The following is a 286-nucleotide window of genomic DNA, read 5'->3' as shown; positions in this document are numbered from 1 at the left end:
GGAGGCCATTAACAAAAAAATCCTTCCAAATAGTAAATTCCAAATAACTAGTGCTTGAAAAGCATGCAATAAAATCTCTAGAACTTTGAAGATGAACTAATGTGAAACTTTAAGTTTCCAGTCAATTTAAAGCCGTATGCCGTTCCACACGCTGCTACTATAACAAGCCGGAAAAGTTAGTTGGTGCCGTGAAAAAGTGTTTAGTTTTCACCAAGGTCACTTTCCAAAACTAGCGATAAAGTGAGATAAAGCTTTTGGAGGGTTTGGATAACAGATGTGTACATAT

This window comes from Scardinius erythrophthalmus, assembly GCF_964197995.2.
Source record: "Scardinius erythrophthalmus genome assembly, chromosome: 19".
Lineage (NCBI taxonomy): Eukaryota > Metazoa > Chordata > Actinopteri > Cypriniformes > Leuciscidae > Scardinius > Scardinius erythrophthalmus.
The sequence above is the reverse complement of the archived record's forward strand: the minus strand, read 5'-3'. Positions refer to the sequence as shown.